Below are 27,318 nucleotides of genomic sequence, written 5' to 3'. Positions count from 1 at the left end.
CGCCGTAATGCTCAGAAGAAATAAGGCCAATCATTGGAATAATGAGCAAGGTAATATCCCCCAGGAGAGCCTGATTTGCTCATCTTCGTTGCTGCCATTCTGTCCTTTCTGGCCAACTTTATGTGCACACCACCTTTTATCCTCCCTGGAGCTCACTACTCGTTAGCACTGTTAACCCTTTTCGCATACACGGCAGTATTTCTGCATTGCAACCGTGGCGGAGGGTTTTTTTTATCTCTCTCTCTTTTGTAGCGAACGTTTAGAGGACCGGGTGGGCGAGAGAGAGAGAGAGCAGAACAAGCGTTTCCCGGGCCCCGGGGCGAGTGGCCCACCGAGCATCGCTCGCTCGCCGCCGCACGGCTCGCGAACGGGTCGCAAGACTGCCAGTCGCCACCTCGCGTCTGCCCCCCCCCTTCCCTGCCCCCCCCTCAACATTCCCAGCCCCCCACCCACATACCCACCGCAATAAATAATACGAATGCACAGCTTCTACAAAAAAAAAGTGACCGGCTGAACGAGAGGGCAAGCCCCCCCCCCCTCAACGTGTTAAAGGTGTCGCGTACAAAAGGGTTAAAATGGTGCTGTTTTGCAGCGGGTTGTTAGGGTTTTTTGCTAAGTGATGTGCGCTGCGTTTGTGCACCACAGCGTCACATGGCTAAGCCTGCTGTTGGTGGTGGGGGCACGGGGGACGGGGGCTTGGGGGGGCGGCGTGTGGGGGGTTAGTCTGACAGTGTAGCTTTGTGCACGGATGGGGAATCACAAGCTGTCTCTTTTCCCCATAACCCTTTTGCCAGGGATTTCATCTGTGAACCAGAATGCACTTCCTTAATGAAATACATAATTAACATATTATAATTGTGCAGGAGATGGTTTTGACAGGACTCATTTTCCATGTCTAATAGTATGCTAATTAAATCTGTTTCCCCACTCCCCGACACGACCCTACGTGATTAAGTTTGGTGCGATGGCGTCGGCTGATTGATTGGTTGGACGTGCCTGGGCCTCTGTGAGGATTGGCTGCAAAGCCGACTTTGCCCGCCGTGGCGTGAATAGCTCCCCGAGTGCGTATGCAGCGAGATCATTCTCCCCCCCCCCCCATCGTCTTCATGACTTTTGAGGGAATTTTCATCAGGGAAAATTTAGATCTACCCACCCATCTGCCAGACTCGAAGGTTGTTCTGAGCCAATGTTCCAATTTGAGAGGAAATTAGGAAATATATAAAAAGAAACGTTGTGAAAAAAAAATTGAATTCACAAACACCCCCGCCCCTCTCCGCGCACGCTGTTTGATCTGGTTTCGTGACTCGGAAGCGCGTTTTTTTTTGGTCTGAAAATATACCGAACAATTTGTCTACGTGAACAATTATATGGAATTGAGAAATGTTTTCAGAGACACCGGTGGCACGGTGATGAGGGTTCTGCGCTGTGAACCCGGCGACCTGAGTTTGATCCCCGATCTCGGCGAATCCCGGCGGCGAGTGATGTCCGAACCGTCCCTGGGTGTAATACCCCTTGAACACCGCCCGCATCGACTAGCATGGTGAAGTATGGTCGACAAATACACGTGACTGACACGGCCCTTTATCCACCTAGCGAATTGACAACAGCGGGCCGTGATTATTAGTTTATCTATATTTTATCGGATACCGTGCATGCCCCGTTTTTAAAAGTTTTGCTCCCCCCTCCCCCTTTTTTTGGGGGAGGTTTTGCTTAGATTTTTTTTTCTTTCACAAAAACCGTTAGACCGAAGCAATTTAAACAAGTTCAGGTTAAGTTTTATTTCGCGAAAATATGTTCCCCTCGCATTTATTTTCCTTCCAAAAGTCGCGACTCGCCCACAGCTCCCTCGTACTCCTAACGAGGCAAGAGAGGGAGTTGGTGGGGGGCGAGGGGGAGAAGCGGGGGGGGGGGGGCACGGGGCTCTGCCGGGGAGGTCGCTCGCGCCAGCCCGTGCAGTCCCACACTCGACGTTGGGCGGTGGCTGGGAGCTCGAGATGGGGGTGGCAGATGGTATAAGAGGAGCCCACCTGACCCCAGCCCAGCCTCCCTGTGTGGTCTGTCAGGGCTGTCAGCCCCGTCCAAACACGAAGGGCCGCCCGCCATTAAACCCCGCCACGTTTTTATTTGCCAAAAGGCCAACTTCCCTCTTTCGTCAAGATGCTGGGGAAAGTTGTAATTTTTTTTTGCTCGCAGAATTTTACTTTGATTTTAATTACAGCCACGGTAATGTGAACGGTCGACGAAAAGTTGACGGTTTTCAGATCTATTCTTTGTTTGTCTAGTTCGGGGGCTTGCCCCAGGATGGCATCAAATTAAGGGTTCACACATGAATGGCACATTTGCGCTGAGCCTCACCTGCCTTTCAAAAAAAAAGTGTCGCTTAACGGTGCGTTCACCCGATACAATGCGTGTCCCTACTCGGGCTGTGTGTAACTAAAAGATAAAATATAATTTGTTTTGAAGCTTTAAACAGTTTTAAACATGGATACGTTTATGGCATAGATATATGAGCGCTGCGCTACAGTACACCGAAAAAAGGTAGGAATAGTAAAATATTTAACGGTGCATTCTTTTAAAAATACATTAGTTTTTCACTCGTAGACCCACTTGATTCATGTATTACAGGCATGAGAATCCATTGTTGGAACAGGAGTGATCTTTGCCAGACACAGGCATATTAGCAGTAGAATACTACAGCATTTTGTTCAGTGCCAGTTGGCAGAAACGATACAAACATTGTTTATACAAAGCTGAGCATTAATCAGACAGGCTCGGGCTTTTTTTTTTTACAACTTGTGAAAATGTTAAACTAGACAACTCCAAATTGAGAATCGTTTTAAAACCAGGTTAGTGCGCAAAAGAGTGGCCTCTCTCTCATTGGCAGGAATGTAGCCACAAAGCCGTAGCAACTTATACCCGCCAGCGCAGAAGTTTATAAGGCGACTGAGAACGAGCACACAGCAGTGACGCCGAGGCCTTTCTCAGCCGGTACATGAACTTGAGCTGAATTCTTTCCTCCTCTGGTTTGTTATGGATTGAATGACAAGTGTACATGAACACTCTTCCAACTGCCAATAAATCACAAGCCGCCAGTAACAAGCCTGGCCCCCTAGGGGTAGAAGGGAGGGAAAGGGGTGGAGGGGGGGGAGAACTGCATTGCATCAGGTCCCCAGATATCGGACATGAGGAAAACAAGCTTTCATGCCAAAAATGCGCCGCGGATGAAATACACGTCTGCTGTTTGCAGCTGCGTTTTACCACGGCTGACGAGAGTGATAGAAGAGATGTCACGATTCTTTCATGGAGCCCTGACTGTGTCCCGTCCCGTCTCCCCCCCCCACCCCGCCCCACACACAACGGTCTGCTGAGGCTTTCACAAGGCAAAGCGGCCTTTTCCCCAACCCCGACATCGATTTATTATCCTCCTGTCTCACTTACACGACTGTCAGCCCTATGGTATTTTGAATTGAGTATGCTTCATGGGGGAAGGTTAAAAAAAATTCCGTATCAAATTAGGTTTCACCATCATACGCCGAGAAACAAGTTTTGTCTCGCGGTGTATAGACTTTTGAGGCCGTAGATCCAGAAATAGATAACAAAATTCTTACTGATCGAACCGTTCTGTTATTGTGTAGCTTAGTTCCAACCCCCCGCCTGCCCGCCAGGCCCACCGTTTCAGTGAAGCATTCCTTTGAATTTACTTTTCGGGGATTTTAGAAAGCTCAACACGCCACGTTATTCAAAAGTCAAAAGACAAATTCTTGGCATGTTGTATTTCGTGCAGTAAATGAATCTCTCTGTGTCCGGCACTTGGCCCGACCCCGAGCGCATGAAGGTTTTTTTTAGGGGGGCGGTGGCGGGGGTAGGGGGGTGGTGCGGGTGGGGGGCTTTCGTTCATCTCGGCGATCTAACGAGCGCTGCGGTGGCGGCTGCAGTGATATGAGTGAGATGCGTCATGCATACGGCCGTGCCCACCTTGGGGGCTCGGCAGGCTGACAGCTGTCAGCGATACGGGAAGATGTTCCAATCTGTCAGCTGTCCGGTCCTGCCAGTGTCGGCTCCCAGGGCGGCCCCGGCAAGCCCCGCGGCCTCCGCGCTGCTGACACACATCAGATACGTCTTCCCGTCGTTCCCGTCGTTCCCGTCGTCCCGCCCGTCGCCCACGACGCTCACCCCTGCGTCGCCGCTGGCCCCGCGGCGTGAGACCGGACCGATCCGCTGCCCCCCCCCCCACCACCACCACCACCAACACCACCAACCCCCTTTACCCATCTCGTGCCACGCTAACCTCCTTAATGAAGGATAATGCAGCTTGGGTGATTGAGCTTGTTGATTTGATTGCTCATCCGTCCATTGATTAATGAATTTCTCCCACAGTGGTGTTAATACGGAACAATTTATAGTTTTCCGTACACTTGTTTTTACGCGCTTAAATAATTGACGGCAGGAAAGAGAAATGATATTGTCCTGTCCGCCGTCTTTCAATAAGCACGGATGAAAGGCGAAGGTGCTGCCCTGCAAATGCTTGCTTTACACCACTGATGCCGCAAAGGCCTCCTATCGAGGAGCTCGAGAGTATCCATCTCCAGGGTATTTAGTTCCCAGACATCTTGAAAGAGGCGAGATTACCAACACGTTACCCCTCCAGGAAACCGACGGCAAGGTAACCATTCATACTGCGGGGTGGACAGCAGCGGAGGAACTCTACAGAAAAGCGAGTCATGAGATACCCCCAGAAGTTCCGTCATTTGTAGCACGCTATACAAAAGTATTAATTACTGCACATTTTAAAATATTTGTGTGTTTTTTAACCTCTTTGGAAATCAGTGGCGAGGCATTTAATATTTCCGAGAGCTTTGTGTAATTAAATGTGATTAATATGACCCAAACACAACATTTCTTTAGTTTTGGAGGGACGGTGTAAGCAATATTTTGGGGGGGGGGGTTTGTATGTAATGGGTTGTGCAAACATTTATCATTGCATCACAGCCGCAAATAAATACATCCAACACATTGTGGGCTACTTACATCATGGCTATTAATCTTATGAAGCAGCGTGGAAACATGAATCCAGTCGGAAAGATTTTTTTTGCCCACTTTTGTAAAAACGGTGTGATCGGTATTCGATGTTTACACCTTAACGGTGACATGCAAACAACCGTGGAATCGAGCAGCAGAGAGCGGGGGACACGCCGTGTTCGTGAGAGAGTCTGCTTTTTAAGAGCCACGGTTCCGCTGGATGTCTCTCCTGTTCATCTGCGCCTGACGTCTGGCACTCTCACCTCCCCCGTAAATAATATCCAGGCCCCCGTACCGCCCACGGTCTGTTTGGCTCAGCCGCTGACACTGTCCCTCTCTACTCTTTGCGGCTAAAGATGCCCCCCCACTTGTTCGAAATGTGTAACCTACCAGATTTACATTAATGATACGTGAGCAGAAGAAGAGAAACTACCAACAGACGGTTGTGTGCACAGCACTTCCTCGCCTGATGTTTTTGGACAAAAAAGTTAAGGGCCAGAAATAGGCGAGCCACACTGGTAAAATAAACCGGGGCACCAGAAAAGAGTGGGTTTCATAAGCACCGGCTTGGGATTTGCTGATGTCAGTCAATAAATCAGCGCTGGATTAACCGTTGGGCATGTGACAGATGAGTCATGGCAGGCACTGTTGGTGGGGTAGAGGAATTTCTCCCCAGCCCCGGCTTTGAAAAAAAAAACCCGGTCGGAAGAGGCGAGCGCAGCTTGTTAAAGCAGCATATCTCGCAAAGACTGATTTTTACTGCCGAATTCAGAGGGAGGCTGCCCGATTTCCGCGAACCTCGTCGCCTTACAGCCCCTGCGCGCTTTGTGACATTCGCGAACCGAGCAATGAGCAGAAATGTTAGCGTGGGGGTCCCAAAGACCACGGCCATCCATCTCCTCTCAGAAAACAGTGCGTCGGGTTACCGGCTACCATTTTCACGTGCGTTGGTTAATTAAACACAACTTCAGTGCTGTAACCTCAAACGCGAGGCATGGTCTTTAGCCACGGGTAAAGTGAGGCTGAGTTTCTTGACGTCTCCCGAGTAATGCAAGGCATAGTTTTAGGGAGGTAAAGTTGAAATCTGTAAGCTTGAGTTTTCCCTTTGGGTTTTTGCACTGCTGCATCGCAGTCTGATTTGCATTACGAACACGACATACATCTTTATTTACGCTGACATTTCATCTTGTTTAACCGCAACTGTTGGCCCTTTGCTACTAACAGCACATGAAAATCATTGACAGCTACCTTGCATCTTCTGGAAATAGGTGGTTATATACTCTGCCTGCTCGAGGTGTCAGAAGTGTAAGAGTCAACATGAAGACCATCTCCCTTGTGGGCGTGCTGTCTGAGTGGGGGGGGGGTGAGAATGAAATATCCATATAAATTTCAGCGCCTTTTTTTCAGCTTGACTGCATAAAAAAATATAGAGTAGCGCTGATCAAAAATCACGCCGGAAAAATGAAGGCTTAAATACTACCTTGACATTTTATGCAACTATTGGGTTATACCGGTAATGTATTGGTTTGAATCTTGCGTCGCATGTAGTAATAGCATACTGGCACTTATTGATTAAGCAATTCACGGCTGTATAGCTAGCTAGCACCTGACCCTTGTCCGAGATGCATTGCTTCAGCAAAGCCCTCATGTCGCATGCAGATATATACATGTTTAAACATGTAAATGAGCGTAAGTGTATTACCTTGTTTCACCGTTTGCATAAATATTGGCTGTGGATACGACTGCGCTTTCGCTCACGGTTTGCTTTGGCCAAGATACTTGCAACTTGCAGAAAAAAAAGTCCGTCTTTCGGCGTCGCGCAACGCGCCGTGTAGTTTTTGTGGTAATTGCGTGTAGTTGCTGGCAGATGTCTGGTGGCAAAGCATCAAGCAGGTACCTGTTTACTGCCTGTCCCGTCGTCCCAACTGCGGCACAGACACTCGATTAGTCAGCCTTAATTAGCATTTATAACAGCCAGAAACTCATTTGCATTTTGGCTTTAAAGCTGGGCTACGGAAGGTCAGAAAACATTAAGTCTGTCGCTCAGCGTGATTGATAGGGTCAGATCTTTGCTTAATATGCTCTGGGAAACAATACAAACAATATTAATTCGTCCTCCCTTCTAAACAGCCTTCTTAATCTGCCGTAATGGGTGGTTAATATGCAGGCTCTTTAAATGCCACCACTGTGCGTGTGATGCGTGTCAGACAATGGAACCAACAATACTAAGTGATAAATGTCACTCTGCGTCTGGAATTTTTATAACTAATTAATCCAACCCTCTATGCTCTGAGACCAATTGTGCAATGTGCAAATTATGATTGGAAATATTTTTTATACGACAATAGGATTATAAATTGTCGATACGACTAAATATATATTTTTCTGGTTTATTCAACAAGACTGTCCAGTGTGTTGCACATTCGGGAAAGGAGAGAATTTGGCTCGCGAGATACATTTGTACCAGTGTTAATGCGTGATCACGCAGGTAGCGCTGATAGCAAGTTTAGTCTTAAATGTCCAGGGCCACTCTGTGGCCCTCTCAAGCAAAGGTCCTGGACATCTACATTTTCACTGCTGGTGTATCGCACCAGATGTTGATTATATGTGTCCGCCCATTAATAGTAGCCATGCAAGCCCCACGACAATGGATATTGTGAGCAACAGGACCCAGCGCAGCCTCCTGGGATCAAATTTGCCTATTTTGCCTCGACTGCGATGACTTGCTGCAGTCCCTGCTCCTAAATAACACTTCCCAAAGCTCTCGGTGATGTCCGCTTAGGCCACAATATTGCTCCCCAAAGGCAATGCGGCAATATAAAAAAATAAGTGCACATTTTTTTTCTCACCAAAACCCCGCCATATTCCTCTCAGCGTGCAATTAAATTGTAAAATTATGGGGCCGTATACCTTTGCCATTTTTTGCTGGGGCCTAACACCAATGGAATTTTCCATCTCTGTTTTTTTTGCTTAAGGTCTAGGTAGCTCTGTTGGCAATGCTCATCTCTTTACTGCGACCTTTTACCGCTTGTGCAAGTGGCCGTCTGGAGTTATTTTTCTCGGAGAGTCCAAATGTCGAAGGGAGCCGGGCTTTGCTAAGGCTGCGCTAGGCCACAATCGAGGCATTCCCAGCCCTGCGACGATGGACCACGTAATTGACTGCGATATTTCTGGAACGCGTCTCCCGCGCGCGCAGGTGCGGTTGTCGCGACAGTGTTGGCAATTATTTCGGCTAATTTTAAAGTCACACTGAAAGGAAAGTTTCCACCTCCGCAATTGGGAGTGGTTCGCATTTTTACAAATGGTGCAATGTGGAAGGGGGGGGCGTAAGAGGAGTTACGTGCCCTAAGGTGATGTCACATACACAATGATATCACCGTGTTTAATAATATGTCTGCAGCTAAACCGCAAGAACATGATCGCATATTCCCCACAAAGTGGTCAATACATGCCCATCCTGCAAAAGCTGTGATCACTTTAAGAACAAGGAGGATGTTTTTTATTTAAAGCCTTAATGATAAATCGTTTACTCGCGTTTAATGTTAAAGAAATGGGTTAGACAGTTGATCAACTTTATCAATTAAAAACGCGTTCAAGATGTGCTTTTTTTACTGTATTTTACTGTTATCAAAATAGCTTTAAAATTGTTTAAAAATTACCAGGACTAATTAGTGAAAGTTAATAGCAAATTTCGATATTTTTATAATTGCCACTTGTTTTGATGCTCATTCGACGTTGACATTTACTGTCAATAGAGAGCCTCATATCTCACAAATACTATGAAACATATGATGATGATAATAACGTACCGCCCCTTTGTCAATCCACTGCTGTTTTAAGGCTTCCCCACACCGTGCCAATTGTGAGGAGGGTTCGTGACATCAGGGGTCACGATGGGTTCAGATACCACTTGCCACGAAATTTAGTCAGGGCTGGGAATCAAACTCAAGCCACCGGGATCAGTGCGCAGGGCGCTAACCACTATTTCTCCACTGCACTCCATGATGTGAAGATACTAATATGAATGTTGCTGTATTTTAAGAAGTACTTAACTAGTTTTTTTCTATTTGTTTGTTTTTAAATATTAGCGTAACAGAACACAAGCAGGTTTCAGAGCTACGTACAGTATAACAAAACTTTTAATTATGGTTACAAAAACACACGAGTGAGAAAAAAAACACGCGACAATATATCAGTGACACACAAATCAAAAAGCACCGCTCCCAAACTAAAAATAAAATAATCTACCCAATTTTTTTTCCAAAATGATGCACATAATTGCACGTACTGTCTCTTAACACGATTGAAGTTGTTGGTCAAGAGGTAGCTGGGTGGCTCACGAGCCAGATAATTGAGCAGCCAACGCTGAGAACCTCGGTTTGAATCCAGATCTCTGCCACTTGTGGTTAAACCGGGTTTTCAAGAGCGGCGAGGTAAAGGGCTCAGCCCAGTCACCAATTATTGCAACAAGAACAAAAACCCTGTCGTGAAATTTGATTCTTCGCTGTGTAAGAACATTTAATTTATGAGATATAGAATATGCATTTTAACTGAAATGCGACAAACATCTCGGTTGAGTATGGCACGCAGGACAGTGCAGCATCCCTTAGTATGGGTGAGAGGTCACACGAAGGGACAGCACCGGTGGGCCATTCTCAAACGCACAGGGTGATGCACTGCTCTCTGAACGTTTCACATGGACACTTGGGCTCAAGACTTGATGATGGGACAATTGCAATACAATTGTCGGGGGCCAAGGACATCCACTGCTGGATGAAGGTCTCCCCCCGTTGTTTCGCGATGCAGCAACCTACCTAGCTCCGGCACATGAGCTCGCTTCATCGCTCCTTCTCCATGGTGCTTTCCCTGCTTTGGCTGCCGCTCTGTCATTAGTCTCAACCGCCGGTCCACCATTCCTTCTGCCCAAGCCCGCTTACTTTTCAAAGCAGCCAATATGATGTTATGATATAATATAACTTCCGCAATGGTGGTCCAGTCTGGAGCATGCACTGTGGTCTACATTAGGTGAATGGATAAACTGCTAATGTACTCACCACCTGAGTTATCGTTTACACCGGAAGGCTGCATTGGACCAGTCGCCCAAAAACACCGGTACATTGCAACCAAAGCTTGCATGCCTTGCAGTTAAGTTGGACGGTGAGGAGCTCGTGACATTTATTTACAAGACTACACCGTGTCTGAATCCCAAAGCTTAACATTGAGCCAACGGTGTTATAAAAAGAAAACCATCTCCTGATGCTACGCTCAGGTCCTCCGTGTGTAGCAAGATCATGGCTCTCAGACCGTTACCTTGCTCATCTCGTGGAATTTAATGTACGTGTGTGTTTTATATGCATCGGTTTTTTAGTTTACAAAAATCCACACGACAATACAGTAATCGCATCAAAGAAAGGCAGTCAAAAAAGCACACCATACATATTAAGCATCAAGTAAAGCCGACTTGTGCCAAACACAAGCAGAGCAATCTAACACTGACCGGTGTACTGAGATTGCTGTGTGATGCCAGGCCATCTGTCACCCTTGCCTGGAGGCTTCATGGTTCTGGTAAGGGCCACAAATACTTGGAGCCTTATGGTGGCATTTAGGTCGTGCATAGTTTGCATAGCTATGCGTGTGTTTTTTTTTAAATATGCTGTCAAAACCTGAAAACTCAATCAAATCAAATTGTCCTGCCAACACAGACGGTCTCATGACATGAAAGTAAACTAACTTAAATGGCAGTTCTTTCTAATCCCCCGCCGTCCCCCTGCCACCCCACGACACCGCCACTTTAGAGTCTGCAGCAATTCTAAAGAAGCAAATAGGACCATCAGTTAAACATGGCTAATGCATATGTGCCTGGGACAAAATGAAGACGTAAACACACGCGCATTACTACCAGTGAAATGTGTATGTGCTTAGATGCTGTTAACAGCTTTGCAAAAAGTAGGTAGACAAATTAATTGAGATGAAATAACACGTCTGTCGCTTCTGAAATGGTTTTGAAATGTCTCTTGTCAACTTATCACGAACAGTAAAATATATTACGGTGAAAAATGTTATACATTTCTTTAATTTAGCAAATTATAATTTTATCATGTTAAAAACACTTCACTTCTGTGGCAGTTACATGTTTAATTCAGTGACTTCTAAACCATACACTGATGTGTTAAAATAATAATTTGCAGTATTAAAAATTATTCATATTTCCAGTCGTTTTTTTTCATTCAAGTTCAGAATGCACGAATGTTTAGTTTCGTTGCCGTCATTGCTTTTGAGAGATTGCTACGGATAAGGGGGTTTGTGTTGGTCCGGCATGTTGTAGCTCCACACACACACACGCGCGGTCTTCTGGGACAGCCCACGGCTGCGAGATTGTGGGACAGGGGCTCTGGCATTTACGGAGTCCCGGCGAGCAAGAGAAGGGGTGTCTCGAATTAAATGGGTTGGAGTCTGCCTCACCGAGTCTTTAAATCAGTGGAAATTGAATTTGCAGATCACTAAACCAGTAATGATGGGGGTGATGATGTGAGGATATTACCGACATCAACAGAGAATTCATAAGGAGATCACACCAGCGGTAAAGTTTCAAGAAATGTATCACTGTTATACCATCGATTTGCAATCGTGTGCGTTGGACGGGGGGGAGGGGTGGTGGTGGTGAGGGGGCATGCACCAGATTGCACGGCGCTAAAGTGCTTGTGGTGCTAAGACGTAACAAGATAAAATATCCTAATTAACGTTGACCTCACAAATAAAGCGAATTTAACCCTGTTTGTCTCTACCCAAGATGCTTCACTATGCAGAAATCGTAGATACTTCTTTGCGCAGTGCATTACTTGTTGCAAGGCTCTGCAGTGGTACATCGTTGGGCGATTTTGTTATTAAGAAAGTAAACATCAGGGGGCAATTGATTTGTGTTTCAAATTGATTTATTTTTCATCTGAAGCATGTTCCTACCGTAAAGTAGGCGAGTTTCCCTCTGTCGCCAACGGTGTGGTATCATTATTGCATGTCAAACACCAGCGTATCAAGTAGCTACCGAAAAAACATGGTGCAGAAGCTCTCCTCTTCTCTGGCAGACGACAGAAGAAACAGTGCTGGCAAAAATGAAACCAACCCACCATGAACAAATTAAGCCAACAACAGAATACGTAGGTTCGTGCAAAATATTGAATCGTGAAATATATGCAAAAAATGGTCCGCCCTTGTTCTTGTCAACTTTTGCGTAGCGTTGGTTTAGCGTGCTTCGCTGTGAACCCGAGGAGCCCGGTTCGATTCCCGGCCATGGCTAACATTAGTGGCAAGTGATATCTGAACTGGTGCCTACCCTCCTCCGCCACTTTCACCAAGCCGCACTCACCATCGGGGTGAAGCATGGCTCAACTAAACAACGCAGCAGGCCTCCTCCACTGGTGGGATTGAGGATGGCTAGAAGTTGTTTTGCAACGTGGCCCATTTGGATCAATTTTGCATTTATAACGAATGGAGAACAAATGTAAGAAAAGCATTTCAAAAAATGTGTAGTACCCATTGCTTTCTTTTTTGTACTCACTGCAACATTGTTGTAGTATTAAAAACTTTCGTTTTAGGCCCTGTGCCTGGAGTCTTAAAATGAACCCTGACATTAATCCAACAGGGTGAAACAGCAGATCTCCCATTTTTGGGATCCCATTTGTTTGGTATCTTGCGGAAACCCAAAAACACATTGTTTTTTGCTCTTGTAGTTTTTTGTATTCATATTGCACGCTGGGATGGAGTGGTAGCACAGTAGTTAGTGTGCTGTGTTATCATCCTGGTTTCTCAAATTCCATTTTAAGCCAGGCACTGATCGTAGGCCCCCTTCATTCACGAACCAGCATCGTGAAGTTGGGTAACAAACAAAAAAATCCCAATGACTAAATCGTGTAGGGAGACCATCATCCAGCAATCGATGGAAAAAGGGTTGAAAATTATCTAGATGTATTATTGAAAATCAGATAATAATTTCAGTTACGTTTTTGATAATGATATCCATGTGCCGCAGTTACGAAGTGTACTTGACTCGGCCAGAAGGTTGCCTCATGCAGGTTGTATTAAATAGTGTACCGCTGTTTTTAGAAGTCAAAAGCGGTTATCCTATATGTGCGCACTTCCCCATTGTGGGAATGTGAAATGTCCACGACTGGCACAGCACTCCACTGTGCAGTAGAACACATCCCAACGTCTATTTTGGTCTCGCGCAATCTCGATTCCTCTCGCCGCTCTCAACGTGGCCAGCGCGGTGAAGTACGGTCAAATAACCCCCACAACAACCCTCGCAGCGGGATGGTTCTCATCCAGTAACGGATTGACACAAAGGACCGTACCTTGGTGTGTAATTTACTGGACAGAATATCAGCTTATGCTTGAAATAAAGTGTTATCGTTAGTGTTCATACAAACCTCACTCATTGTATATCCTGTACGATGCATTTGGGATTCTTGTCAGGGCAAGGTTGACGCTCATCTGTGCCTTTAAGATCTCGGATCGAGGTCAAAGTGTGTTTAAACGATGATGGTAAAAGTGCACCTTGGTCTACCGTCAATCAAACAAATTAACCGTTTTTTCAGATGTGTCAATCCTCTGCCGAAAGAAGGCCTCCCTACACCGTGTTGGTCATGTCGGTTGTTTGACCATGCCTCACCATGCTAGTCAGTGTGTTTTGTGGTGAAGGGGGTGAAGCACCCAGGGCCCAGCCTAGAGATTTCTCGCCACTGACATCAGCAGTGGCCGAGAATCAAAATCGGGTCGCCAGGTTCCAAGCACAGTCTGCTATTCATTACGCTATCACTCTACGTAATATTATTGCGTAGCATTGTAAGTGTAATAAATGGTCTTCCTACTTTTTGAAACAGAAAATGTCGAGTGCCCCCACATTCAAGAGATACACACACACGGCCGTTTATACACGACCTGACATACCAATCAACGTTCTATAATATATATATAATGAACACTTGTGATTGCCATGTGTCCCGCCCAATTTATAATGCACGCGCAAAGTTTTATTTTACTCGTAATAAATGAATCGGCGACCACGCTCGTGTGCATTTGCACTATTAATTTGATCAACATGTTTAATCATCGCGAGTTGCGTCTCTAACTAAGGTACCACCCCAGAAAACCCGATAATGCGTGCGTTTCACACGTCTGTTGTGCCGCGAGACGCGTTCGAACGGGCTCCGGACGAGAGTGCGTACATCACGGAAGCTCAAATTGTGTTTGGCAGCGCCGGAGATTTCAATACCAACTCTGTTATGACTGTCACTGAAGAAAGTTGTGCCATATAGGCGAGGCCGAATCAATCAGCGGCGGTGGCCGCCCAACCACCATTAGAGGGCGGCCATGGGGGGCGCGGGGGGGCTGTGAAGCCTGTTAATTTCTCCTGGGCTTGGGTTCTCTCCGCGCTGCAGGCTGGATGGGGATTAGTCACTGTCACGGGCTCGCGGCACGTCGATTGTATCCCCGACACCGCGCTCGGCACCCACTCTCATTGCCGAGCGCAATTATCTGCGCACAGGTACATCATGGCCTGCGAGACGGGGGGGGGGGGGGGATGTTTACTTTTTTCGATAGTGAGATTTTTTTTGCTCTGTAAATTAAAACGGGGGGGGGGGGGGTGGGGTGGGGTCTCTTCAGTGTTTTGGGGAACAAGCGAGAGATAGAGAGGTTGGCGAGGAATTTATACAACAACAAAAAAACAATAACGGAAGGAAATGCACTTCCATGCGAAATTGTAGTGGCTGCGGCGCGAACGAAACCTGTCGTGCTAATTTTAACTACATGAGACAGAGTGATATATCGCCGCTGCAATAGCGAGATCGTGGCCGGACTAAATGGGAGAAAAAAATCCCGGCAAAATAAAAATTTAAATGGCATTAGGCCATAACCACATAAACATGCAATACTTGTACTGGATTCAGTTTGATAGCAGCAGCAGCAGTTGCCCATGTATAATACATTTCATTTAATATATAATGAATGAGTGCTAAAGACAACAAAGGAATTGAACATTGCTGCTACGTTTCGTCTTCTCAAATATTTAAGGAAGCTTTAAGGATGCAAAATGTAGATTTCAAAGTTGGCTGAAATGAAAACAAAATGTATTGTGTTCATCGATGACACAATACATTTTGTTTTTTAAACCTGTGGGCTAACAACCAGAATGATTCGCCACACAACTTGCTTGGAACGTGCAATAGTTTGTGAATAGCATTTTAAATTAAGTTTTAGTTTGCAAGACAATTAAAATCCAATAAACTTCCAGTCCGAATGTGCTGGGTATACATTTTGCCAAGAAAAATAAAATAAACAATCCCTCCAATGTAGGTAGCGTAAAATAGATTGAGGAAACATGACGGTCAAAACAGCATTGATCGGCTGTTCTGGAAACAATTCAAAAGCCCAGGGCCTGAAGTTCAAATTAACCATAGCAATGGGATCCCTAGCTATCTATTTATCTACCAAAATGCAATTGATATTGACCCCCTTTTATGGTAGAAAACTCTCTGCAGGGATATAAATTGATTGCTATACTGATGTGATGCATAATATGAGGCTGTTGCCTGTAGGGGTAACAGGACATTACCACCAAATGGCAAACAAAAAAAAAAAACTGTAACTGAGTGTACTTTGATAACTTTAATTATAGAAAAATACATTCGAAGCCCATGCTGTAAAATTGACGATGAGAAATTACTTGTGTTGAGCAACAAATACCCGCCGTTCGTACTTTTTCATTAAAAATTCGAAAATATTTACACCAATAAACAGGGGGGGGGGCATATTAGCTCTGTCGGATATTTATTAATTTAATTCACGGTCTACTTTTAAAAACGATATTCTTGTAGATGCAACAATGCTACAGAAAACAAATCGCAACAGAGAGATGAATAAACATACAACAAACAAAGCGGTCGTGGAAACGTGAGTGGGTTTGTGCCTGTCACTCATCCACGGGCATGTCCGGGACTCGCAGCAAAGCAAGGAAGTCAAGTGTGTATGTCCAGTGCGGTGTGCGGAACGTGGGCCTCCTTATTGTCCTTCCCCCGCACCTCCGATTAGCACGGTTGGCTACGTACGGTGCGAAAGAAGCTCAACATACATGCATGAGTTTGCGTGTGTGGGTGCACGAGCGTGCGCGATCGTGCACGCGTGCATGAGCGTGCATGACATTAGGGAGCCACTGGAGCTATACATTTTAAAATCTAGATTGAAAACTCGTTTCTTTAGAACTGCTTTTCGCCTTTTAGTTTGTTGTCCTTGCCTCACACCTCCGATGAAGCACGGTTGGCTACGTACGGTGCGAATGAAGTTCAAAGTACGTACGTACGTTCATGAGCGTGCGTGCGTTCGTGAGCGTGCGAACTCCGCGCCGTCGCCCCTGAAAGGGGAGGCAGCGGCGGCGGTGCGAGCGAGAGTTCCGTTCGTTCGCCGTAATTGGATTTTAGTAGAGTCAGGCTTCCACGACCGGCAGCGCCTAACGGCATTGACACCTTCTGTCGTGTTATTCAAACCTAATAAACTGTGCCGGGGCCACCGCAACTGCACCGCAGCGTGCCGTGCCGCGCGCAACAGACCCGCCGCGGTGTGCGAGCGCGGCGCAGACGGAAGGGGCCGCGTCTTCGGCGCCCGGCTCGCGAGGGGCCGACGAAGCGGCCGCTGCCCCATCGCGGACGGGCGAGCACGCAAAACAACGCGACTGATATAAATCGGCCATCGTATAAGAAGATTTGATGGTCGAAAAATAATAATAATGATGCACCTGAATAAAGCATGTAAGGATTGTTTTTATACACACACACATATATATATATCTATTCCTTGAATTGTATCAGAAATAAGGGCCAGATGTTGCTTGATTGGATTAATAGCAAAATTAATATATCATACAAAGTATATGTGTGTGATGTAACTTGTGGATGCTACCTCATCGGAGGTGAGGAAAAGCAGCATTGGGTTTTTTTTTTACAAATAGCTTCATTCAATATTTTGGTATTAGCTTAAAATAGAACAAAAATACCACTGATGAGTTATTGTTTCGGTCATATTTAATTTTGTTAAATAGACCAGTATGATAGGATTGAACTTTTGCGATCATAAGAGTGAAAAGTGTTCATGGATGATTTGGTGATTTGAGTGTTGTCGATTGCTCATTAAAATGCCTTTAGGGCACACAGACGAAAAACCACTGCATGCATAACCTTAATATTCACTCCAATTTGGACACAAACCAAGCCGATCTTTCGTCGAGCAAAGATCAAAGATTCCGCGCTTTATCGAGCAACGTCGTGCGCTTTGTGAACGAGGGCTGGCACGGCTTCATGGTTGACCTGTTACCCACAATGATAATTGGCTGAAACGGGTTGCGTCCCGATTGTTTCTAATAAATGACTGTGCCCCGTGTAAGCTTTAAGCAAAATAACCGCACCACTGTAATGATGAACATGTGGATCTTAGAGGTTCCCAATTGCTGGCCTGGCCACGGAGGCTGCTGCTGCTGCTTGGGAGTGCAGGCTAACCATCATTACTGTGCAAGGGGGTGCTAATAACGAGCGAGCGGATGAAACGACTGGGAGGTGCTATTCTTCCCCACTGCTCATTGTCTCGTAATGAAGGCGGCTCGACAAGACATTAGATTGCCTCATCTCAACAGCATATTAAACTCAAATCAGTCACATGCAATTAACAGAAATGAAGGAAAGTAATTGGAGCAGAGCGAAGGCTTTAATGAAATGTATGATGCATTTTCAGACTACTTTTCTTTTTAGCCGTGCTGATGGAAGGAGTTTAAAAGGCCTGGCCTAATTGGACATTCCGGCGTTGGGGCTATGTAATTAGTCAGTGTATGGCTATATGCAAACCGCCGGCTCTAAATGTCAGGGTCTTGGCCGGAAACGCCGCAGTGGCAATTTATCAGAGAGCTGCACTGCAAAAATCAAAAACATATTTTTTCCATGTGGGAATAAACACATGTGTTTAAAACAGAAAGTCCTGGAGGAAAAAAAACGTAGATGAGTGGAAAGTAAGTTGAGATGAATTTGCAGGGCAATTTGAAAATGGCCCAAAATTAAGAATGCACATTTTTGGCAATTTTCGTCACTGTCGGTCGGGTTTATTTGCAAAGTAAAATGAAGGTCGCAATAAGATGCGGAAAAAGGACCACATAATGAAGCTGATGTTTTATTCTGACCAATTGCACTCACGGCTGTTAATGCACTTGCTCATTGATCAGACGTGGAATTATGCATATTCTCATTCGATAGTCTGCTTTGCATATTTTGCTATTATTTAACCTTGTCTGCAAAAAAATAAAAACGAAGAAATCAAGAAAAGTGAGATTTAATATACGTAATATATGTGTGTGTGTGTGTTTAACTGGCTGTGTTGTAAGCATTTTAATGAGTCTACAGGAGAAAGACTGAGAAATGGTGTATTGTAACAAAATAAGAATGTTTTCAAAATGCAATAATATGCCATTTTTGCTGGGAAGGTAATACGAAAAAAATACACTGCCCACCTGCTTGTGTTTTGCCACCACGGCCACCACCACTTTTGTCTAAGCATTTGGTTTCCAGCGTTTATCAACCTAATTCTCAGCACAAAGAAGGCAAGCAGCATGAAAATTATCCAAGCTTAAAATGATTGGATAAGATAACACAATGGTTAAGTTTCTGGATTTAGAAGACAATCCTGAATCCCGGTGAAATAAAATCCATATCCATTGAAAGCATAGGAAGGGTTCCGTACTTGGAAAGCACACATTAGTCTCCGATTTCAGGTATAGAAATAAAACGTGCTTGTTAAAATAATTTGTACTTTCTTTGTGAGCAAGTTTCGTGTTTACTCCTTACAAAAGTACGACCGGGGATTTTTTTTTTTACATCAAGGAGCTTTTATGTTTGATTTGGTGTAAAATGTCACGCTTCAGGAGTTGAAGCCCTTATAGCATGAGCATTCATGTAACATCAGACACAAAAATATGCTGTTGAATTCAGACCCAATTAGCTTTGTTGAACAGTCGAGTATTTGTTCTGTGTTTTTTTTTAGATTCCGCAGAATGCGTTCTTGCTTAGCCTTTTTGTCCAGGTGGCAGCACAGTGGAATGGCAGAGATACCGTCCTTGTTGGCAAGGGTACAGCGGCTCGCAAGCGTTACATGTGGCGTGGGTCACAGCAGTCGGATAGCTCAGGGTGAAATACGGCTGTTAATCAGGTTTAGAGCCCTCCCTGATGAGAAACTGAACAAGAGCTTATCAGTGATGTGGACATCATGCAGACCAATCTAAACCGCATCTATAAATTCACCTGAAAAAAAGGTAAAAAAAAACTAAAAAAAAACTTTCTTCCCAGCAATCTTGCGCACTTTGATTCTTCTGTCTGATTGATTGTTCTCCATGAAGCAGAAATCGACAGTTACTTTCATTTTCTTTCCTCCTCTCCCCCCCTTTTTCCTTTCAAGGTCAGAGCGTAAGGGTGCGAGAGTCGCAGCCGTCTGGCCCTTCCCGCCCTTCCGCGGCCTCACGGCCATGAATCACTTCGTCTCCAGATTGAACCGCCCGACGCTTCGGCCTCCCAGATCAGCCAGACTTTGGCAATTTTTCTTCATTCCCGCTAACAATTTGGTAATGAAATATTGATTTTTAGTTAGATGGAAATAGCAGTTATTAAGTTTGCATTGATAAATCGTTCCTTTCCGCGGGCTGGAAGTGCTTCAGTCAAACGCCTAACTGCGCCTTCATGGCCTCTGATGTATTAATTTGACAAATTTGCAGTGCTGCTGCAGGATAGGGAGAGAGCGCGCAATATCCAGCTCCATATATCAGTAATACTGTCCAGACTGAAGTGTAATTTTTTACCGGCCTTATGAAGCTTTCTTTTCCCGAGGAAATTTATTTGTGTTATATGACCACTTGTTCCGGGACACAATCAACCTTACATTGCAACATGTCGGAGAGGGAGTGGACCCGCATCAAAAAGGGCTCAATCATTCGCATGCAGCAGCCGCCGCCGTGATTGATCATCGCAAGGTGTTTAAAATGCTTATTTGAACAGAATCAATCGATGTATAAGTGGAAACAGAGAATATATCGCAGCTTAAAACGTTCCACACCGAGGTACAAGTGACCTCTTTTAGCAGATCTCTGTCTGAATGAAGAATAGAACAAAGGCTGCAAGTTCGAGGCGCATCCACGGCGCTGATTTCAAGGACATTCAAGCCGGCGGGAGGTCAGTAACGCGCTGATTGTGGGGACGGCAAAAACCACTGGCGGTTCTGCCTCACACTTAGCGGAGGCCTATGAACCTTTCAGATGTACGGGACAAGCAGGTGACACCCACATGAAGAAGAAAAAAAAATAACTGTCAGCTGCCTCCGTGTATTTATTTATTTTTTTCCACATCCACCCGCCCGCCCGCTCCCCACCGCCAGCTTCTGCAAGCTTGGACGTGCAGGTGTTTCAGGTGGCATAAAACAGATTTGTGGCTTGTTTTTTTTAGCCTTACAGGTGTCCTTCACCTTGCCCATCAGTCTTCGCATCTCGTGTGGCGGATTTAGTGGAGATGGAACGGGGCGGCCCAGACTGAAAGGCTTGAGCTCTTTGTCACTCCGCGGAAACGCGACAAGATGGTGCAGATTGCAGACACCCTTTTGCTGTTTGTTGCCAGGAAGCCGAGCACAAATTCCTGTGTTTCTTTACATCGCTGCATCCCGGAGAAATGTTTCATCCTTTCAGCGCAGACACACATACAAAGAGAGAGAGAGGGCAAATAAATAAATAAATGGGGGGGGGGGGGAGAGAGAAGAATTGATGCTTTGCCATTAGTGTGTAATGAGGCATGTGAAAATATATACCTTTTGTGCCACCTGATACGGATTCTCCAAGGTAGCACGCCAGCAGCCTTTGTGTTTGTCACCGTCCATCAATCACCCCTCTGAATGCAGACGGTGCAGACGTGAGCTCTGCCTGCAAGGATCGAGGAGGGGCTTTGACGTACAGGTGTTGTGCGATTCCTTACAAGAGCGCGCGACAACGGTGGCGCGAGGGGTGGTGGTGGTGGGGAGGGCACCCCGACAAGAGATATGATGCTGTTCCTTCGAAGTCAAATCAGCAGCAGATGAGGGCGAATGTCATTTAGATTATTTTGTGAAATGATGGTTATCAGAGGACACGTCGGCAGCTGTGTCCCTCGCAGCCACGTTCGTGATGAATGCATAAACACCCGTGACAGCATTTACTGTGAACAATGAAGGCTACACCAATTTGTCATTTTGTTTAACATCAAAAAAAGGCCATTATATATACTAAAACAAACAAGGAGAGAAAAAAAGACTCTCTTAAGAGCAGTTTAGTGTACAGATCTGTTCATTTGTAAAAAATAAAATACTTTCAATGTATGTACCTTACTGTACTGTATGTGTGCACTTCAAAACTGAGCCTTGCTGATCCCCATTTGTGGCCAAATTAAAAGGGAAGGTAAGTTAATGAAAGCCACTGGCGTAGGGCATGGACCATGTTTCAACATGTTCCAAAAAATGCACTGCCACAAATGATGGTGGACAATTTTCATAAGGCCTTGTAACTTCTTTTGTAGATAGAATTAAGCTGTTAATTAAAAGGCATGTTTTCATACCGGTACAATAAAAAATCTCTCTCTGCATTTGCCGATATTTTATAATTCTATTCGATTTTTGCACAAATGGATGCCTGCTTCGTGTAGCGTACTTTTAACCAATAGATGTACCATGCTGTCAGTCATCTGCAGTAAATTGAGACTTTGCTAATGTGATCGAGTTAAGCCCTGGTATGCAGTAGGCTTGATTGTATGAAGTGTATGGCTAGAGATGTAGTCAGGCTGTGTGATACGTACGGTAGTTAACTGATGTCACAAAATGCTGTACTCCTGTGGTTATCAGTTCAAACTTGCATGGTAAAATGTTCAGCTTTTATGTTCAAGAGATCTACTGTAATATTACTGGTTAACAATGTACGCCCTCGTTCGGGCTTTTTAATGAAGGGAAATTAAAATATATATATTAAAAAAATGAAAAAAATTAAAGCAAAAAAAATGCCACATATTGCTTTTGACATAAAAAATAGGCCACATTTTGCAGGTTTGGGATTTCAGAACATTCCATGTAACTGTAAGTAAGGATGTTTATTGCCCCAACTTATTTTCATGCAGTTACTGTATATTTGCCGCCATTGTTTTAAAAAACTGCAGTTGTTACTGATGTTGAATGAGTAAAATGGCTTCCAATGATTGATTAGGCCAGAACATGTACACAGTCTTAATCTGCACTTATTTAAAAAAAAAACAAAATGAATGGATCATTTATATGAATATATTATATTTAGACTTTTTTCAAGCACAACTCTAAAAAAATTGTTCTTTTTATGTTATGTAAAGACTGTATTGTTATCAACCCTTTTTTGCTACATCGGCTAATAAACTGAGAATGTTTACTGGCATGCTATGTTTTGTCTTCTTTTGTAGGCTCTTCGGCAGATTCTGTCCTTGGGAAACAAAAAATGACATCAGAAGCCAGGGGCTCTTTCTTTTGTAGCTTATGTGGTATTTTCAAGGGATAACGTATCTCCAGAATTAATTTGCACGTGCGTGTTTTCGAAACAACATTTCCTATAATTTGATATTCACGGTTCTCTCCTGAGCTAAGTAAGCTGAGTGATATATTTAAAACACTTTCACCATCGCCACAATTGTACCTTGGCTGGTGGGAGTCTGCAGCAAAGTGTTATGGCACCAGCCAGCCTTGATGATCACAAAGGGCAGCTTCTAACCAGGATGAATTGAAGGTCACAGGTGCGCTGGCACTGTGCCTCGGCCCAGAAAAAACCCGCACAACTCATGATCTACAAAAAGCAAGTGCATTATGGAAGCAAAGCACACACGTGTAACCTCTATATTTCTTGCAGCCATAATTCTGTCCTTCACTCTGTCCAGAGGCCTTTTAATCAGAACGCAGATCTTGAGGGAAAGTTGAAGAAAGCTCTGAGCTTCTGAACAAAAAGACAAAACCCACCACCACCACTCCCGCCCCCCTGATCCCAACCATCGCCCCCCTTCTCTCTCTCCCTCCTCACCCTCAGCAACATAGTGGTGCCCGGAATGTAGCGCTTCGCTTACACATGTGACAGGGAGGGGACAATAAGTTGAAACAGAAGGAGATGGAGAATAATGAGATCACAGAGAGCGCTGCACCATGCCACAGATTACATTCTGAGAAGGTGAGCCTTTGACACACAGTGAGGCATTTCAAAATATCTTCCGTATTGACACTCTTTGATTAGTTGAGTCAGAGCAAGGCTGAAACGTGTCAGTTGTCAGATTCCCAGCTGCTCTCCCGTGGCTAGCCGACTGATTGATGGGAGATGAGCCTGAACTGGGAGAGATGAGGGTTGGCAGGCATTTGATAATAAACCCTTTTATCCCGTCAGACGTTCTGGAACGGTCCCAGCTCGGTTAGACTAAACTACAGCGATTGGAAAAGAAACGTGGTGTTGTAGCAAGCCACAGGTTTTATCCTCCACATGACATTCCTGCTGAAATGCAACAAATATGCACGCCACTGGAATGTAATTCCACTGTGTAATCTAATACCAGTATTTAATATAAAAATTTAGTACACTAACTGTTACCATTCCGTGGCATTTTTTTTGTCATAACATAAACGTTAATCTTTCAGAAGCACGGAGGCCTTACTTTGGATTACAAATATTAAAACTTGCGATGTGATGTATTTTTTTTAATGCATCTGCCAGTTTTTTTGGATCGCACGTAAGAATGCATAAAATACGCTTCAATGCATTAATCAAACAAATAAGCGGTGCATATTGACTGCGGCTCGTCATAAATAGTGAGACCTGGCGCTCACAGATTTTGAGTCATTATTGTTCCCATGCCATACTGTGTGGCATCGATTTCTACAAACCAATCAGAGAAATTGAGATTTTTGATTAGTTTTCACTTCAAAGCAGCTCCACCATTGAGCTGTTTGGAAGATTGGGATTTCTTGCAAAGCTGCAGATGAGACACAGTCATGGAATGTCAATCGGCTATGAGTGATGCACACAAAGAGGGAAAACACAGACCAATTTTACAAATCGCCCGTGGAGTTTCGTCACTAGGATGCCAGCGTGACTCTGCGGAGGAAAGTGTGGCCACTTTCTCAGCAATGCCAAGTGTGGCTGTTCTTTCAGCGATGCACCCGCCCCCCACGCCCCCCAGCCTGCTCGGCGAGGCTGTAAGCTGCCTCTCCGTTGGGGGTCATCACGATACCGCTCACCACCCACCCCGTCTATATCAAGTGGAGCCCCCCTCCCCATGCTTTACTCTGTCGTGCAATATCCCACCGCTGTTGTCCTCAAATGTGTATTTAAATTGTCAAAGTCCCCTAACCCAGTGTTGTGACATTGACGTGTAGGTTCGAAAGATGGTTGAAAAGTGTTGGATGCGGGACACAAGCCAAATGGCCGTTTGTGGAATCGTACAAACAACAAAGATTACAATGCAGGACCCTCCTCATTAAGAATACTTTTTCTCTTCTTGGTTCTTTCGGTAAAGTCACGTAGAAAGGAGATTATAAAATAATAAAAATAAAACAATAAAATAATACAATTCTCACGACGTTTTGGCCACAACGCAAGCAGCCATCCTGCGTTGTGGCCGAAACGTCGTGAGAATTGTATTATTTATTATGTTTTATTTTTATTATTTTATTATCTCCCTTCTACGTGAATTTACCGAAAGAACCAAGAAGATGAATCCCTGCAGTCACGGAAGCTTTAAATCGAAATACTTTTTTCTGTCTTCCCCCCTCCCCCTTATTATATTCCAATTGTGATATTGGTGTGGTGTAATGAGATTAATCCGTTCAGATCTCTGGCCACAGCCCACAAGAATCGGATATCACAGAACCACATCTGAGATCACTTCAAGTGACCTGTGGTCCACACAGCAGGGGACAGCAGAGAGAGAGAGAGTGACATTTCGTTGCGTGACAATCGAAGTTAATTCCCAGAGCTAAAATGAGCCAAGCTAAGCATAGAACCACATTTCACGTGATCCTTTTCTTTTTTTTGTACAGCCATTGGTAACCAGGCTGTGAGCATCAAATCTCTGCACCTGAGACCCCAGTTTAATAACAGATGGCGGTCTGGATTTGAACCCACGTTGTCTCAGTGGTGCCAGCCAAGCACGCCGACTACTGAGCCACTTGCCCACCTGAACAATAACAGTGAGACTCAGCGAGGCTTTCCTGGGTGGATAACGGTTCTAATTTGTTCTAACATCTTGTTTTCAAAAATGTTTGGCCTGCCTCTCCCGTTGAGAGGCACCAGTTACACCGATGCGAGTGCAGATGATCAATATGGATGTGTGCAACATTAAAGAATTTGGTAAAAAACGAGAGGCAGTCAAATATTTAGAAGATATATATATTTTAAATGCCCACATTTACTGTGTAAGCTCCATGTGCACGTATGCACTATTTATATACTGAAATATTTGAAGGGAAAACAATTACGAATGAGCACGCTGAAAACTGCAATGGTGAACGTGCACCTTGCACGTAGCTTTAAAATCATTTAATAAATAATGTGCCACAGTCCTTGGTCAATCCACTGTTGGACGAAGCTCCTCCCAACTTCATGTCGCTTATTCATGGGGGGCCGTGTGACCATACTCGCTAAACTATTCAACATCGTTTTACTTTGCCAGGTAAGGCCCACTGAGATATATAGCTCTTTTTCATAAGTGGCCTAGCTACAAATGATAGCTCAACGAAGTGGCTTATACATTTACGGAAATGTATAGCAACCAAATACTCTCATTTACGGAAATGTATAGCAAACCAAATACCCCGGAGGACCCGGAGATAAATCCATGCGACCACGGGAAGAGGACACGCAAACTCCAAATATACAGCAGCAGGCGTCAGGGTCGGGATCGAACTCACGACCCCCTGTAGACCAGGCGAGGTAGTTAACATCTCCTAGCCACCGTGATGATGATGAGAGAGACGCAAACTCCAAATATACAGCAGCAGGCGTCAGGGTCGGGATCGAACTCACGACCCCCTGTAGACCAGGCGAGGTAGTTAACATCTCCTAGCCACCGTGATGATGATGAAAGAGACGCAAACTCCAAATATACAGCAGCAGGCGTCAGGGTCGGGATCGAACTCACAGCCTCCTGTAGACCAGGCGAGGTAGTTAACATCTCCTAGCCACCGTGATGATGATGAGAGAGAGACACGCAAACTCCAAATACACAGCAGCAGACGTCAGGGTCAGGATTGAACCCACGACCTCCTGTGTACTGGGCGAGGGAGTTAACATCTCCTAGCCACCGTGGCGCTCCTCACCATGGCAGTCAGAAGTGTAAGTGGAACAGAGGCCCACGAGCGGTTCAGATATCACTTGCCACCTATCCGCGGCCAGGAATCTAACTCGGGTCTCTGATTTCACAGTGCCGTGAGCTAACCACCGTGCCTCCGCTTCTGGTTGCACCTGTGGTCGCATATTCATTCTCCAAATGATTAGGATATGTTGTGTGTGTGTATATGGTAAGTGCTCGTGCAGTCACTCGGACAATGTGCAACAAACCCTTGTTTCGATTCTTGGCCTCAGCTCGGATCAAGAGTGATATCAAAACTTGCCCTCCCTCTAAGTTGACTCGGCCTTAGATGACTACCTCGTGCGATGTATAAACATTGCCATTGGGGACGGGAGGGGGGGCACGATGCTGGTGACACTACACCGTCATCGCGCTGTGCCAGCCTTAATAGCTGCTCGCTAACAGCATATCTAAGCGGTGGAGGGCTGCGGCTTCATATATGAATATATATGCATTGCTGTACAAACACACACACATCATGGCTTTTTCTTTCTCGAATATACGCACGCGTGAGTTACGCGTGCGCAGGCACAGCAGATGTCCTGTAGCCCTTCGGTGCCAGCGCCTTGAGAAGTTCGCAGCCGACGTGAGCGAACAAGACGCCAGACGGAGCCGCGAAGCAGCTTGTGAACTTTGATTTGTTTGACAGGACAGAAGAATGAAGGCTTCTCAAGCCGCGTCCGCCTGACTGACGGCTCCTAACAGCTGGGTGAGCCACGGGGAGATGGGATGGTTTGTGCGGGGAGAGGGGAGGGTTGGTGGTGGTGGTGGTGGGGAGATCGCAGAGGAGGGAGGCGGTCGGGCCCGTTTGGGGTAGCGCTTGGCCAAGTGCACGGTCGAGGGGATATAGTATCAGGAAAAC

General features: G+C 45.3%; 1 protein-coding gene across 1 annotated transcript in view; it reads left to right on the top strand.

Moving 5' to 3' along the window:
• The window catches only part of TSHZ1 (teashirt zinc finger homeobox 1), an 89,384-nt gene extending 66,874 nt beyond the window's left edge, over window positions 1-22,510 (top strand). The window contains exon 4 of the mRNA XM_078606436.1: window positions 19,501-22,510. The gene's annotated coding sequence lies outside the window, so the exon portion shown is untranslated. The remainder of the gene's footprint in view (window positions 1-19,500) is intronic.
• Window positions 22,511-27,318: the final 4,808 nt, after the last annotated feature.

The sequence above is a fragment of the Lampetra planeri genome, chromosome 26 (assembly GCF_965212315.1).
Source record: "Lampetra planeri chromosome 26, kcLamPlan1.2.h2, whole genome shotgun sequence".
Lineage (NCBI taxonomy): Eukaryota > Metazoa > Chordata > Hyperoartia > Petromyzontiformes > Petromyzontidae > Lampetra > Lampetra planeri.
This window is presented reverse-complemented; position numbering and strand designations above follow the sequence as displayed.